Source organism: Peromyscus eremicus, chromosome 19 (genome assembly GCF_949786415.1).
Source record: "Peromyscus eremicus chromosome 19, PerEre_H2_v1, whole genome shotgun sequence".
Classification (NCBI taxonomy): domain Eukaryota; kingdom Metazoa; phylum Chordata; class Mammalia; order Rodentia; family Cricetidae; genus Peromyscus; species Peromyscus eremicus.
In genome coordinates, this window is record NC_081435.1 from 65,545,729 (window position 1) to 65,559,912 (window position 14,184).

Consider the following 14,184-nt stretch of genomic DNA (forward strand, 5'->3'; position numbering starts at 1 on the left):
CACAGCCTTTTTAAAGTGTTAGCAGACAAACGTCCAGAGCAGAATCTCACACTGAAACGAAAAGTCCTTTTCTTCCCCATTCTTCTTCGACTTCAGTTTTGTAACTTGTTCCACTGTGGCAGAAATACAGTCACGTCGGGGGCACCGCTGTGAACAAAGAATTAGGGGGAAAAAAAAAAACCCTTCCTGCTCCCAGAGGGTCTCCCCTGCACACCCGCTGATGTGCGGATTCTCCTTATCGGCCCTCCGCCAGGCGGCCCAGGACTGTCCGGGCTCCACCCGCTGGACACGTGCCAGACCACCGAGCTCCTTCTCTGTAGGGGGCCTCTCCAGGGTCTGGGGCTAATCCCAAGGGTGGAGGTGGGGATCCCGTGGGCCCAGGTTCACTAGGAGAACTTTGAGATTCAGGCAAATCTCTCTTTACACTCCCCCGGTCCCCCACGCCCCCGCGCGGTAAAACAAGGAGAAAATGAACCCTTCTAGTCACCCTGCCGCTGGTGTGGGGCCAGCTTTGGGAATGAAAGGGACCATTCTATTTTTTTTTTTTCTGGTGTTCGTTATGCAAATGGACCACAATAATAATAATGGACCATAATAACAATGATAAATGATAGTGATAAAAATGATAAGGATGACCTAAAGGGGGTTGAGTGTTTCCTCTGTTTGCCAGCATTGTGCTAAACACCTGGCACGCATGCGCCATCTAACCACCTCAAAATCCCTATGTTCGGAATGCTGGGCTGTAGCTCACTGGTAGAGAGAGCGCTTGCCTTCCATCTATCAGGCTCTAGGTCCCAGTACTGCAAAAATCAAACAACACCTCCCCCCCGCCCCAAATCCTCAAACAACCCTGACAACAGAAAACCAAGCAAAACCCTAAATGGAGTCATTATTCCTGTTTTGCAAGTGAGGAAACCAAGGCTCAGAGAACGGAGGTCTGGACTGTCGGCAGCTCGAGCGCTGTCCGCTGTCGCCAACTTCTGCCTGTGTTTGCTGAATTCACTCACGAAGCCGGTCATCACGATCGTCGTGTAGTGCATACTGGAGTTGCCCCTTCCAGCACCCATGCATGCAGCCTGCTTTCTCTGGCTGTTAGCAGGCTGGGTGACCGGAGAGAGCAAGTCTCAGATCCTTCGGACAGAGCCACTTTCCCCTGCACTCTCCCTTACCCCTGGCCTCAGCTCCAGCCCTGTAAAGCCGCACCTCAAGTGCAGGTCACAAAACTCAGCCCTGAGTCAGCCAATACAGAGGATATGCGTTTCCAAGGCAACCAAACCTGAGTTTGAATCCTGGTTTTGTCCCTATGTTACCTTAGATGTGTCATCCTGTCGGAACTTCGGACTTCTTACTGTGAAGCGGGGTGACTTACGTCCTTTAGGAATTATCGTGAAGGGTGATGTATGTAAAGCCTTGCCCTGATGCATAGAGAGCCCTGTTCTGCCTACCCATCTCTCAGTACTTGATTGGCTCCCAGGATCCCTTCCCGGTTCTCTCTTCCTGCTCTAGTCCCCCCCAGGCTAGGTGTGATTTTGAGAACAACGTCAAAACTCCAAAGTTGCCAGGTGTGGTAACTCATACCTCTAATCCCAGCACTGGGGAGGCAGAGGCAGGTGAATCTCTGTGAGTCTGAGGCCAGCCTGGTCTACATAGTGAGTTCCAGGACAGCCAGGGATACATAGAGAGACCCTGTCTCCACAAAACAGTAACAAACAAACAACTACCTCAAACCAAAACCGAACAAAACTAAAGTTTTGGGGCAGCCATTGGGGTCTGTTAACTTCTCATCTGCAAGATCTCAAGACACCAGAGCCTGCTGGCTCCAGATGCTATGGCTTTGGGGAGAGCCCACCAGAAAAGCAGAGAGACAGCCGGGAACCGCTGGGAGCCTGGGTGTGTTCCTGGTGTCTTGAGACAGCTCTCTCTTCCATCACACAGTTCAATGCCTTGACTCGGTGCTTCCTGAGGTGCCTTCCGTGACCGAGTTGCTGAGCATCCTCCCTACAGTGCTAATACCCCACCGCTGTCCTGGCCACAACTCCCACAGGTAACCTTTCCACCCCTTCTCCCCCGAGAGCCCTCTAGTATCACTCCCATCTCCCATCTCAAACCCACCTTCCTTTCTTCCATCTGGCTACAAAAAACAAGCCACACGGAGCTCTCCTGCTCTCCATTCTCTTGGAGTTTCTGCCCCAGAGAGTTCTCTCTAGTCTTTTCCTACCCACACTCTGCCCAAATCTATTTGAATTTCTTATGAACTTAAAACAATCTATTCCTTGCTGGCCAGGTTAAAACACACACGTCCGGCAACTAGTCTGGTATTGCCTTCTAAGAGCTTCCTGGGTGTGGCCGCACACTCCTGCAACCACAGCACTTGGGACATTGAGGCAGGAAGATTGTTGAGTCTGAGGCCAGCCTGGCTTACCTAATGAGATTCTATCTCAAACACTTTCCGCCTTTTAAATGTTGCCCAGTCTCACCTGGGCTGGAAGGGGTTGGACAGCAAGATAAGGACGCAAGAGCTCTCTTTGTTCATGATGAATCTCTCTTTCCAGAATGATTCTGGGAAAGTTCATTATAGCCAATGTGAGAGGAGATAAGGATTAGATGAAGAAATGGGAAGAGGGAGGGGAGAAGAAAACTGGCCAGAGGCAGTTTAATGTTTTCCTATGATATCATACATAGACGCATATTTCTAACTACTCCTTTGGTTCAGAACCTAGTCCAACACTTTTCCTTCGGTCACTGCTTGATATCGCTCCTTCCATAGGCAGTTGAACTCTGTCAACAGTCTGCTTACGTAGTGGAGCAGTGGGCACACAGGGGTTCTGCAGAGGATGCCTCTACCGGCTCTTCTGTGTCCGAGCACCACTGTCCTGAAGGGCAGGGAAGAACATTCTTTCTCGTTCATTCTCCCCACCCCACAAGAGAAGCAAAACTGCAGTGGAATATTCCGATGCGGTGTGTGTGGATCCAAGGATATCTGGGCTTGGTAAACAGTCAGGCAAAAAGGCATTAGATGAGAGTTAAATCGATTACTGATCCAGAACGCCACGTGGGCTCCCATTGTGGAAGGTATTTTCTAGACATGGTGCCTTGGGGACAGCAGGTTCACAGTGCAAAGGTCTCACTGTAGCCTCCACTGGCTGCCCATGCCCCTGCTAGAGGAGCGTGCTGGTGGCTGGGACGCTGATGAACCCGCATTTTTTTTTTCATTTTTTTTTCTCTTCAGTGCAGTGCAGCAGTTAGCTCCAATTAGCACAACTCAGAACACAAAGGAACCTTGGTTCTATCTGCAGCTTTCCTTGGATACTCACAAGTAGCATTTGAAATAGGTCTTTAGTGTCTTTGGCTCACGCTTAAAGCTGTGAAAGTTGCACAAGTGTACAAATGCACACATCTAAGGGGCTATCCCTAACATTTACACATTTCTTGAAATACAATCCATGCAGATGGCACAAAAGCGTCTTGAGGAGTGTTGGGGTACCTTTGGCAAAGGGGATGTGCTCACTAACAATGTCCTGCTGATGCTATGTTGTTGTTGTTGTTTTGGTTAAAATGCTCTTTCTCAATGAGGAGCAAGAGGGGAAAGGGTGGGCATAGGGAGAGAATGTATTCAACCTGATTAGGCAGGGCTGAGAGAGGGATCAGGGCTTTGGGAAGTGAGGGACAGGAGTGACAGCCCACAACTTCTCAGAACTCCATCTTGAGGGTAACTCACCAGCCACTGGGATGGTTCCTTGTGAGAGACACGAGGAAGGATCTTGTACCTCAGCTGAGGAAACTGTACTTGGCAGTTGGTTTGGAAAGAGAAGGTGTGATGGGACTCTCTGGGCACCTGGGATCACCAGGGTCTGGCTGGAATGGGAAGGATGTGGGTTAGACTGAAGCCATGGAGGCAGCTGCTGACTTGAGCTCTTCGTGGTAATTCCAGCTGTAGGTTTAATAGCTGCTGGATGTACAGACTGAATTAGAGAACCCTTCATGATTGTTGGAAATATCTTCCTCTCCCCTCTCTCATCTTCCTCCTTCTCCTTCTTCCCTACTGTTGACATGAGTCAAGGCTGGTGTTAAGGCCAAAGCAAGCAGAACTTCTAGGCAACTGATTCTGTTTCTCGCCTTTCAGCCTGCTTGAAACAGGACCAATCATTATATCATTAGTTCTTGGACTGGTCACTTATTTCTTTGGTGATTGGCGTTTTTTATAAAACACCCAGCCTCAGGTATTTTGTTACAGTAATGGAAAACCTGGAATGCCCAACACCAGTTAGAGTTCTGGCTTCTTTGACCTCACATTTTTTATAGAACCCTAGGCCTTTATAATCTTAGAAAGAGATTTGGCTACCATTCAAGCTCAACAAATTCTTGGTAGCTTTTTAATCTCAAATACTTAAACAGGAAAAACTCACGTTTAAACAATATTCATTGACAGTCTTTGAAGGGGGACGTGGAGTTACATAAGGGATGTGGTGTGCTGTGTGAGGGCGATTGGGACTCTTCTCAGTTTATAGCTGAGATTTCTGGTGGAGGAGACAGTTACACACTCAATTCCGCACCTTGCTTACACAAGCGCTGATGCTCTGAGGTCCCTAGAGGAGGCTCATTTTTTTCTTTTTCCTTCAAACACCTTGTTTTATCTGTTCCCATATAGCTGGTCTAGTCCATCTCGTTATTTAAAAATAATCCCAGTCTTAGAAATAAAATCTCAAAGCACGGCTTCCTAAGGGCGGCTATTTGCTCTCACTCTGCTTTGGTTGGGCTGTGTGAGTAAAGCTCTCTGCCATCATCCCTTTGCTCAATCCCAATGTGACTTCTGCACTTGCTTTGCAAACTTTCCCGTCCATTAGATCCACACCATTTTTCTTGACCCATATATTCTCTCATCACCCACAGTACCCTGTGGGCCAAGTGCTGGAGATTTCATAGATGAGTGGAGGGTTCTTCATTTGAATGATTTGGGCTTGGCAAACTTCTCAACTGCTCTGAATCTTGCAGCTCTTAAATGTGTGTTGTTACTCATATTGTCTTGAATTCTCAGCTCCTCCCTCCAGTTTCCCTTGGCAACCCCACTCCCATCCTCCTCCCATCCTGCTTCTTCCTGCAACATCACTTTGTTTAGCTAGCCCATTGGATGGAGTCCCAGGGTAGGCATGGAGATGTACTAGTTTGGACTCTGACAAGATCGGCACTTCATCCATCAGCCTCTCAGCTGCCTCACTTATTAGAGCCTGGCTAAACCCGTGATTCTCAGGGGTGGCTGTGCATTGGAATGACCTAGAGAGCTTTAAAGATATCTCGCTCCCCACCCCCAACTCCCATTGTGTGATTGGTTTGGGGTGTAAGCACTTAGAAAGTCTTGGTGATTTCAGTGTGTAGGCCAGGTTGAGAACATGGGTCTGAACCTACATAACCTTAATTTCTCACCTGGTGTAACCGGGACCTAGGCTATAGGAAGGCAGGAGGGAATTTGGAGTTTGACAAAACAAAGTTCAAATTCCAGCCAGCAATAAAATGGCAGGGGAAATTAGTTCACTTTTATGAACTTCCACTTTATTATAAAATTAATGGAGATGAAGGATGTCCACTTTTCCAAATGCAAAGATTTCAAGTGGTCAAAGCACATAAGGCATTTGAGCAAAGGTAACTTTTATTAGTTCCTCCTTAAAACAGTCCCTGTCTCTGGCTTCCTTATTTCTGCCAATGATGCCATCATACGTCAATTCTGAGGCTCAGAGGAATGCTTGCTGCCAGGTGTGGTGACACACACCTTGTAATCCTAACACTTGGGAGGCTGAAGCAGGAGGATCCCAGGTTTGAGGCTAGCCTGGGCTTGGGAGGGAGGATAAAATGGTAGATCACTGTCCATCCTCCCCTTGAAGCAGGGTTGAAGGCTTATTTTCACTCATCCTGGATAAGGTTCTTCACAACTCTTGCTGTTCAAAGTGTAGTCTATGGTGGAGCAGCAGCTTTTCAGGCCCAGACCTTGTTGATGGCTTTCTCAGTCCCAGGAGGCCTTTCAAATCAGAGCCTGTGTTTCAACCAGATCCCCAGGGCACCTGAGTACTTGTGAAAGTTGGAATCTAGCTGGGTGGGGGTGGCACACACCTTTAACTCCAGCACTTGGGAGGCAGAGACAGGTGAATCTGAGTTCCAGGTCAGCCTGATCTACAGAGTGAGTTCCAGGACAGCCAGGGCTACACAGAGAAACCCTGTCATGAAAAACCAAACCAAACCATAAAAAAAAAAAAAAAGTTGGAATCTGCTCTAAGGCATCTTAGTTCCTTGAGACTTGGTAGGGGGCAGTGGGAGAATCAGTTTAGGCTCCTGGAGTGGTAACAGTTTACACATTCCAATGTCTTGCTTAGAGACACTCTGGTGAGTCCAAGTGAGTCATACCAATTGGCACTGGAAACATAGTATCTTTGGTTGGGCCATGCCTGTGAAGGCGGTGCTATACGCAAAGTCCTTCATCCCCCTCATCCCATTAGATACCATCAAGTCCCCATAATGCTTGCCCTTGCCTGGTTAGGTTTGGTGGATGCGTCAGGGCCATCAATCACCAAGAGAGATTACCACAGGTCACGAAAGCTGCCATTCACATGAAGAAGAGCAGGGCTGCTTCCTCCAGCCCCAGGAGCCTGGCAGGAGGCTTCCGTGTCACGCTCATCCAAGGGACTGACACCTGTATTGCAATAGTTACTTCCAGGGGCTCTGAGGTCTCCACAAACACGTTCTGGGGCTTCTGTTCTTGGTTTTTATTCTCTCTCTCTCTCTCTCTCTCTCTCTCTCTCTCTCTCTCTCTCTTCTTTTCTTTCTTTTTTATTTCCCCTGAGACAGGGTTTCTCTGCGTAGCCCTGGCTATCCTAGAACTCACCCTGTAGACCAGGTTGGCCTCAAACTCAGAGATCCACCTGCCTCTGCCTCCCAAGTGCTGGGATTAACAGCATGTGTCACCACTGCCTGGCCAATATTTTGTATTTCTTGGCATCTTAATCCTGGGTCCTTGCAGTAATTCCTACCTTAGTTCAGTATATCACACCTTTGGCTAAAACCTCTTCCTGAACTTCATAGAACTCATTCTCTGCAGCTCTTCATTACACAATAGATGTGTTGAGTACCCCTTTGCAAAGAGCACCTGTCTTCCCAATCGCTGCCCCTCACACTGAGGGGCTCATGTCTCCCATTAAGACTGACTGATGAGAAAAGCTGAACCTTCAGGCCACAGCTGCAGTCACTGGCCTACGCCACTCAGAGTGTCTTGCTTTTTTGTCACAGTGTTTATCAGTATTTACAGTTACACAGTTTTGCTTTATGACACTTGCCTATTGGCCTGCAAGCTTCCCAGAGGTCAGAGTCTGGACTGGTCTTACGCATTGCTTAGTCCTGGTACTGGGCTCAGTGTCTAGCCACTGACATTTAGGGACTGATTTGCTGAGTCACTGAAATAAATGTGTGAATGACTCTGGGGATTTGAAGGGCTAGAATGAGATTCTGTGCAGTGTTGAAAGGAAGCAAAGCCTGGGGCAGACTTCTCCTGATCACAGGCCCGAGAAAAGGGCTTACAGCATCATGCCAAGGACATGGAGTCTAGGCAGCCATGCCCCTGCCTCAGAGCAACCAGCTTACGGCACAAGTAATCTAGCCTCACAGCTGTCCGCTGTGCTTTTAGCTGTGGCTTGCCTCTAGGACTCCCCGCGACTGGGAAGGGCTGAGCCTCCAGCAGCAGGTATGTAGACTGGCCAGTTCTGGGGATACCTAGGCCATTCTGAGGATGGCAGGGAGAAAGGAAGCCTGGCTTTGCAGAGCCTCCTTGGTGTAGATCAATGAGATAATATAAGATAGTCTCAATCCCAGCTACTAAACACAGACCAAACCAAACCCAGGAGACCTGGAGTCCCCAAGGCCTCAGTGTGGGGGTACAGCCACCTCTCCTCCCGTTGTGGCCTAGTTGTGGCTTCAAATCCAGATTGCCTTGGTCAGCTCACTACCTCTTAGTGCTTGGAATTCAGCTCTTGTGTCAGCTGGAGGGCACCTGCAGGCCGCTCCCGTCATTTGTTCTATCCCAGTTTTCCATCCTACTGGCCCCTGGCAGATGAAGCGGGTAAGACAAACTCTTGTGACTGGTAAAGCAAGGAGATACAGGTGCGCACGTGTCAAAACCAAGGTTGTGTGGTCAGTGATTATTCTGTGTGTGGAACAGATCGCAGCGGGATTGATAATGTAATCCAAGAGGAAACCCATTCTCCAGACTTAAAGCAGAGAGGTTCAGACTTCTTCAACGATACCAATGAAGCACTGATATGATTTAGGGTTAAAGAGGTCTGTAGAAGCCATGCCAGGAGAGGTGGAGGGACACCGAAGATTTAGACTTCACATTTGAGTTGCACTGAATGAAGGTGGCAGTCGAGGGGACGGCCTTCCATGGGAGACCTGACGACAGGCTGAGAGAAGCAGGGTAATGTAGGGTGATGCGGGGTCACTGACAGCCTGGGATCAATCTGCAGGGTGTGTGGGGTGAGTCATGGCGCACAAATCTTGTCCCTGCTGTGTCCACAGGAAAGCAACGCCCCTCTGCGTTTACCGAAGGCATACACGGGCCATTCACCCAGGTGAGACAGCGTCATGACCAGGTACAGAGCCCCTCCTCCCCCGCTGCCCTTGAAAAACAGCATCAAATTAAAAGTAGACGCAACAAAATGCTACATATGAAAGAAAAGGCCTAAATGTGAGCTTTGGTGGATATTTAAAATAGCAAAATTCTAAATTCCAAAATATGGTTAATATTAGTGCCTAGGAGTCCTTTGTACAATGTGTTTGCTTGTGTAATAGCTGTAATAAACTATGAGCAAGCGTCAACCATGACAGTTTAATTTGCCTTATAAAACATGGTGTGAAAACAGAAAAAGGTTGTTTGCTATTTATCTCCCACCCCTACCTATCCACTCACCCCACCCTCATTTCCATGGCTCTCTACAATGATAAGATTCTAGAACGTTTCTTTGGTGTGAAATGCTTGGCAGCTGTACGTGACAAGGAGTTTTATCTCATGGAAACGTAGTTTAGAAAGTGGGGACCTGAAATTTCTGTTACTGGCTCTTTCCCCTCTGCCCAAAGTTCGGCTGATTTCAGACAAAACCTGGTCACCACTAACGAAGAAGTAGGTTTACTTTAAAAAGCCACAGAAGACTTGGCCAAGTCATTTTTAAAAAAAGTTCTTTACAACTTGAGGCTTCTGTGAAAACAGGAGTGTTGGGACAAGCTTTCAGAGAAGCTGCTGCTATGGAGTCTCTTCTGTGGGCTGGGAGTGAGGCTGAAAGACTGCTAATAGAGACGACTGTTTTCCTGCCAACAGAGCTGGCATCCCAGACTTACCAGAAGACAGATTAAAGCATCCGATCTTGAAAGGAGAGATGGGGTCTGTTTGATTGCTGACCAGATGTGTGGGGGAATGTCAGACAGGATGAGTGAACAGACCTGGATCTAAAGGGCCAGGGGACCAGGAGCTGTGGAGTTCTGTGTGATGTGGGAGTGGTCCACAGCCCCTGGGGCAAGACAGTACAGGGGAAAGAGCTGTGCACCTGAGATAACTGGAGAGGAAGTGAACTATTGATAGGTTTGGGTTACAGGAAGGGTGAATCAAAATGGTACCGCATATTGGTGAGAAAGTGGAGTGGCCTTTAGAAATGGCTGGCAGCCTCTGTGTGCTCTGTGGCCAGGCAGTTCCTTCCCAGGGCTATACACAAAACGACCAGTACCTACACGTTCATAAGAGCCACAGGGGGATAAGCCAAGTGCCCTTCAACAGTGCCAAATAATCCTATTTTGACAGCAAGAGAAGCAGGCCTGTGGCTCCACTCAGTGGTGTGAGTGGATCTCACAGTGTTGAAGGAAAACAGCCGCAGAAGAGTGGGGACTGTAGGATTCCATTTACACCAAGTTCAAAACCAGGCTTTAGCTCCCTGAAGTCAAGGTTCAGAGTCCACGGGAAGGTGAGCATGGGTGCTTTCAATGTTTGTTTCTTTTTTTTCAGATGCTGCTTCTGGAGCAAGCTGGCTCATGAATATTCATTAGGATGTATGTATACATGTGATAGGTGCACTTCCGTTTAAGTCTATCCCGCTTTATAAAAAATAGAATGACAACATGGAGTGCAGCAAAGGCAGCTGGGAGTCTGTTTTGGGGTGAAGATTTGAGATGCCTGGACAGGCAGGTGTAAACCTAGAATGTGATTAGTGATGCATGACTTTGGTCTGGGTAAGACTTAGGGTTGCATACACTGAACTTGGGATCATTTGCAGAGAATGGCAGGGAAGAGGGGAGCAGGGTGTGTCTCTGGAGAACAGTAGGGGAGCAGATGAAGACAGGAGGAGGAATGAGCTCATAAGCACTCATTAGAGACCTTTTCAGCACTCCTTGACACAGTGACTTGAGTGCTGGCCACACAGCTCATTTCCCGATGGGATGGAGGTAGACGCTCCTTCGTCTCTGCAGGAGATAATGCTCCGCCACCTATTCTCTGTGAAGATGCTAGGATCAGATCTGGGCCTCACACACACTAGGCAAGACAACCTCTTCTTTAAAAAGTGGAGGAAACAAGCTGGGCATGGTGATGCATGCACGCCTATAATCTCAGCATTTAGAAGGTGGAGGCAGGAGGACCAGTAGTTCAAGGTCACTGTCTTCTACAAAGTGTGTTCAAGGCCAGTCTGGGCTGTTGAGATCCTGTCTCAACGAAGCAAACGGAATGAAACAAAGAAAAACCAAGGAAACAGTTGACGTGTGAACTGTGCAGGACCAGTGAGGAGTGGAGTGAGGGCGCCCTCTAGGTGTACAGCCCCGAACAGCAGAGGGCAGCGGCAGCGAGGCTCCTGGCTAGCTTGGACAGCCTCATTAAAACGCCTTGAAGGTCAGCTCAAGGAGTGGGGGGCAGTGTGCTGCCCGGCACACGCCCCTGCAGTACAGAGCCTCCTGAGATTAGGGGTGATGTACACACTCAGCAATGCAGGCTTGCCCTCCAGCTTTGTGTGGGTGAAGGGCTGTGCTTCACCTGTAAGTGCTCAGGGCACCCTCCTAAACACCGGTGGGATGCTGGAGGCTGAGACAATGTATCAAGAACAGAAACGATACATTTCCTCTAATGGAAAACACCAAGTGGGAGAACTACAGAACACCCACCCAGCATCAAAGCATTTCAGAAATCATAAGAAACGCCTCTCATTCCTCCTCCCCGGACTCCTCCACGGTGAATGCTTACTATCACGCACAGAAGGATAAGAAAGGCGAAGAAGCTGCTTGGGGTGATGGGAAGAACGGAAGAAGCCCACTGCTGTGGTTTGCAATCCTGGATGCACCCCAAAGGCCCCCGAAATGTTGAAGATTGATGAGGCCATGATGTTCCCGGGAGACGTGAAACCCTTAGACAGAGGGGCCCAGAAGGAAGTTAGGTTGTAGAGGGTCTGCTCAGGCTGTTGGGAACCTGGTCCCTTCCCCTCCTCTCCTTCTGTTTCCTGGCCACTGTGGGGTGAGCAGCTTTACTTCAACCCCCACTCCATGGTAATCCGTCTCGCTGTAGGTCTTAAAGTGGTGTGGCCAAGTGACCACATGCTGATACCTCTGGCACTATGAGTCAAAACCAACCATTTCCTTATAAGTTGATTACAGCAGATATTTTACTGTAGACGGAAGGCTACCCAAGCCTTGACTTGTGTTCAGGGCTTGCCCTCTACCCTCCTCTTCTGTCACTTCTCAGTGAGACTTTACACGGAGGGAAGTGCTCCAGGACAACTGTCCCCATCCCCACCTATGGCTCTGCTGCTTCTAGAAAGTCGCTAGGTGACTAAAGTCCTGGCACTGGGACTTTTAGCATAATAACATGTCAGGTAGGATACCTTCTACTACCCTTGGCTTCCTTTGCTTTAAAGTGGAATGGGCACCGCAACAGCACCATTGAGACAGCACCCGTGAGGTCCCTAGCCCAGAGACCAGCAGAAGGTGGCAGACAACCATGGGCAGTTGGTTTCAGTCTCACCTCCATGAACCCCTGCTGCAATGCCCACATCAACATGGTGGTCTCCAGCCATTGCTAGCAGTTTTGCTCAGTTAGGGAGAGCGTTGGGACTTCCGTAACTTCTGATACATCTACTCACCTACGTGAAATCTCATAGCTTATTTTCACGTCATAAGTTTAAATAGCTACACAGTTGTAAGTACAGTTGTTGAGGGACAGCTGGCTGGTTATGGTCTGTTCCTCAGCCTGGGTGGTGGTTACACAGGTATGTTGATTTATGGGGAATTTATTGCCAAAGAGCTCCACTTACAATTGGCTCACCATTCTGGATACGTATTACACTTTCATAAACTGTAAAAACCAAAATAAAACACAAACCTTGGCTATAGGCTGTCTGAGGCTGGAGCACATTTTGCCTCTTGTTCTGCCCAGCCTCACGGTAGGCATTTGAGATTGTGACGAAGGGTCAGCCTGAGGCATCTGCCAGGTTTCTAAAATGGCATTGGAGAGGTCAACTGAAAGGCCATCTCTGATGAGCAAGGAGATCCCACCAGCCACTTAAAAGCCAAATTAGAAAAAAAATTAAAGATGGAGTGCACACAAGTAGTACTGATGTGTTGAAGAAAGGTGATCAATTTTGCCTTGAGAGTCAGGAAAGTACTCATCAAAGATGCTAGCTGCCCATGAGCTGGGTATTGACCGTGGATAGAGAAGCATTTTACAATGGAGAGTGGAAGAAAGAGACGAAAAGAATAAAAGAATAAAATTTAAGATGTGTTGGAACTGAGGCTCAGCAGTATTCTAATGAGGGAGAGATGTGTGTGTGTGTGTGTGTGTGTGTGTGTGTGTGTGTGGTGTGTGTATGTGTGTGTGTGTGTGTGTGTGTGTGTGAGAGAGAGAGAGAGAGAGAGAGAGAGAGAGAGAGAGAGAGAGAGAGAACATGAGTTGGACCAGAACAACCTGTCTGTCAAACTCAAGGATTTGGACTTTCTCCTTCAGGCGGGCCGTCTGCCGGTACCATTACTATTCCACCATTTACAATTCGGCCCGGACATTGCCGCCATCACCACCCCACCACTAATGCTACCACTTCCTCCCCCGTCACCACCAGACTACCTATTATAATTGTCCTCACAGAATGGATTAATAATAAAAATATTAAAAACTGCATTTTGTGATTCCCAGTTTCTGGTTTCTCAGCAATGCAAACTACTGCCTTGTATTAGGAGCCTGGCTGGGAGCTGATCAAGCAGCTTCACTTCATTTCACTGTGAAAATAACTTGCAGATCTGTGAATTCCTTTTGGGAAGAAAATAAGGGCTTGAAGGGAGGCGGGGAAGTTCCTCAGCCACAAGTTAACGAGTGTGTTTCTTAACAGGTGTGCACTCGCATGTGGTCCAGTGTCTCTTTGAGAATCGCTGCATCAGTGGGGACAATTGACCACTAGACACTGAAGAGGACGAGGAATGGCCTTTGAAAGGCTTTTGGAGGTGCTCTGGTGCCCTCTAGTGCATGCTGTGTGCCTGAGCCCAACCGCTGCATGGAGCTTCCTAGGATGTGTCAACACAGAGAAATGGCAGTGCAGAGGCAGGTTAGGTGAAGTAAAAGGCTTCTCAGTCCCGGGCATCTGTCACCTCTCTCCTCATCTTTCTCCAGACGTGGGGAGGGGGGCCTCTTTCTGAATTGAAGGATTACCGGTCTCAAACTTGGATGTACGTAGCAACCATCGGAGAATTGAGGATGCAGTTTGGGGTGGGTTCTAGCCCCAGAGTCCACGCTTACTTGGTCTGAAGGGCCGCGGGAATTTGTAGTTTTGACCATATCTGAGTGATTATGATTTGGGTGGCTTTGGACTGCACTTTCAAAAACCAAACCAAGATAACACAATGAAATTATGACAGTCCAGGGAAGTTGATATAACTGGGGATGATTATGCTAAGTGAATGAAATAAACCACACTCAGAAAAGCACATTTTCCCTCAAATGTAGGTGTGTGTGTGTTTAGGAAGAGGTGTAAAGGGTTGTGGGGGAGGGAGCAATGTTGTTTATCTGTGGAAACAGAAGGGAGAACTACTGGAGAGATGGCTGTGTGGTTAAAGCGCTTGCTGCTCTTCTGGAGGACTTGCTTGGCCCAGCACCCATGTCGGGCAGCTCACAATCCCCTGTAACTCCAGTTCCAT